Here is a 3,059-nt window from a genome sequence, read left to right on the forward strand (position 1 = left end):
GCAAGACAGGATGGTTTTAATGTGTAAATTATGATCAAGCTGCCGCAGCCTTTTCTTGTTTTGGACACTGTATTTGAAATGAGAAAAGGAATGGAAAAGCCAGCTCAGTGTGACTTTGTTAGTGTTAAGCAATAAAGGCATTTCATTTCATACTTTCTTCTAGGGGCAGGAATAATTTCTTTATGGCACTTTCAGTGCTTTGGTTTGTGTGTTCCATCTTTCCCATGGATTTCTAGAAGATACAACTCACAGCAACTTCTTGTGCATGTTAAAAATCATTCACATTCTCTCTGGCCTTTCTATGGCAAACTGGCATTTTCCATCTGATCCTTCACTCTGGTGAGCCACTGTGACCCAACATGACATAAAATACACCTGTGGTTTCAGCACTTCTATGCTTGCAAACAATCAAACCTCTAGCAAAAGCCAAGATACTCTGAAGAACTCCTTATTTCACCCCAGAGACTTGCCAACACTAGTATCTTTTTCTGACAAAACTGTCCTCCACAGAAACATGCTGTGTCTTGCCCTTTTATAACACACAGCCACCTGACATATAGCGATGTCTCATGTCAAAGGACACTGAAGATTAAGCGATGTCATCTTTCACACACTGTCCTGAAAACACAAAAACATCTGAGTATTTTGACTTTGTTTTCAACCCCTTCAGTCCATAATGTAGAGTGAATATATCTTTTAATAACTAGGCTCAAGTGCTTACCAACTTTGAAGAGATCAATACAGCAGCTGCCATAGACATTTTCACTTCTAGCGCTGCATGATTTGTCAGAAGTAATACGGGAGTTTTACTTTCCGTAGTCAATTAATTTCTTTATCATTGAACTCACATTGTTTACTTGAGGTAAAGAACAGCTCAGCTCCTGCATGTGTCAACCTGACTTCATATCTGACTCCCCTGTGGATAAGTCCATAATGCTCCCAACTCACGAGCCTCAGTTAGGAATATGAAGTTAGGCAGCCAAATTTCTTTTTCACAATCTGTTCTTTATCTCTGATCCATAGAATCATAGAATTAACTAGGTTGGAAAAGACCTTTAAGATCAAGTCCAACCATTACCCCAGGACTGCAAAGACCACCAATAAACTATATCACCAAGGGCCTCATCTGTATGGCTTTTGAACCATGATTCTGGTTCCAGGGACGGTGATTCCACCACTTCCCTGGGCAGCCTGGTCCAATACCTGATTACTCTCTCCATGAAGAAATTTTTCTTAATATCCAATCTAAACCTCCCCTGGCACAGCTTGAGGCCATTTCCTCTTGTCCTATCGCTTGTTACCTGGGAGAAGAGACTGACCCCCACCTCATTACAACCTCCTTTCAGGTATTTGTAGAGAGTGATAAGGTCCCCCTGAGCCTTCTCTTCTCCAGACTAAACAACCCCAGTTCCCTCAGCCATTCCTTGTAAGACTTATTCTCCAGACCCTTCACCAGCTTTGTTGCTCTTTGCTAACTATCATTGCTCCAAGCAAGCCGATCCAAGTTGTAAAGATCCATAATTATCACATTACACAAGGACAGATACTGTCTTGGCACAGGACTCTGGCACAGAAACATGTACGCACACAGGTCTCTGGGCTCTCTCGTTATTCTAGACCATGATCAAAGGACCATATGGAAAGATAACTACTTAGTTATTTCTTTAATACAAGTATTTCTTCCACACCAGATAGTAAGGGGTTTTGTCAACAAAATTAGCAAATTAAAAAATTAAAATAAATAGAGTACTGTACTTGAGCCAGTAGGTGTTTACTCTGCATATTTGCCATCACCAGAGGATGCACTAGAGGATCTTAATCTTATGCAAATCTTAGTAATAGGTGACTATCTCTGTTTTCAATCTGTCCTTTAAAATAATCATTCTTTTAGCTCCAAATCTGGTCTAGTTGATTGTGTTTGATCCAAGACAAGAAGATATTTCTCACTTAAAGGTGAGGCAAGCAGAGATAATGAGACATTTTCTTCCTGAAACCAAAGAATTTCTCCCATGGAAATTTCAGGAAATGTGGTAATGAAAACGCAATTGGAAGGGTCTATGTCAGGAAATACAGGTATAGACCTTCCAGTCAGCAAGTACTGGGCAGCCTGGCAGGACCACAGGATGTCTGCTGGTCCCCTGGGGTCAGGGGACACACTGCAGCATTTGGAAAGCCAGCCAGGAGACAAGGTGGCCAGCAACAAGCTCCACTGCAATGGCAGCATGCACAAAGCCCACAGTGCCTCTGTCCTGGGTTCAGCTGCAGCAGTCATTTTTTTTTCTCCTTCTTAGTAGCTGGTGCAGTGCTGTGTTTTTGACTTACAGTCTGGGAACAACGCTGATAACACCGATGTTTTTAGTTGTTGCTCAGTAATGTTTACTCTGACCAAGGACTTCCTCTGTCTCATGCTCTGCCAGGGAGGAGGGGAAGCCAGGAGGAAGCAGAGACAGGACACCTGACCCAAACTGGCCAAAGGGCTATTCCATACCACAGCACGTCATGCCCAGTATATAAACTGGGGGGAGTTACCCGGAAGGCCCAGATCGCTGCTCGGGTCGGGCTGGGTATTGGTCGGCGGGTGGTGAGCGGTTGTGTCCTTTTCCCTTGTTATTCCTCTTATCATTACTGGTAGCAGTAGTGGTTTGTATTATACCTTAGTTAGTGGACTGCTCTTATCTCAACCTGTGGGAGTAACATTCCTCCGATTCTCTTCCCCATCCCTCCAGGAGATGGGGGAAGAAGAAAGGCAGGGAGTGAGCGAGCGGCTGCGTGGTTCTGAGTTACCGGCTGGGCTTAAACCATGACAGCCTCCCATGCAGAGTGGCCGCGGAGGGTGAGGGCTTGCAGAAGCATCACACAGCTTTAAGTGCTGAAACTGAATTTTTTATGCACAGTGGAGCTGGGATACGAGCAGGACAGGCCTGCAGCAGACTGCCCAGCAGCTCAGTCAGTCATCTTAAATTTCAGTAAAGCAAATTTAGCTGTAGAGACATTTGCATCATCTTTAATTAACACACCCAACTCCTGGCATAGAGGGAGTGCTCTGTGTCAACCAGGTT

The sequence above is a fragment of the Nestor notabilis genome, unplaced genomic scaffold, assembly GCF_000696875.1.
Source record: "Nestor notabilis isolate BGI_N333 unplaced genomic scaffold, ASM69687v1 scaffold4743, whole genome shotgun sequence".
NCBI classification, from domain to species: Eukaryota; Metazoa; Chordata; class Aves; order Psittaciformes; family Psittacidae; genus Nestor; species Nestor notabilis.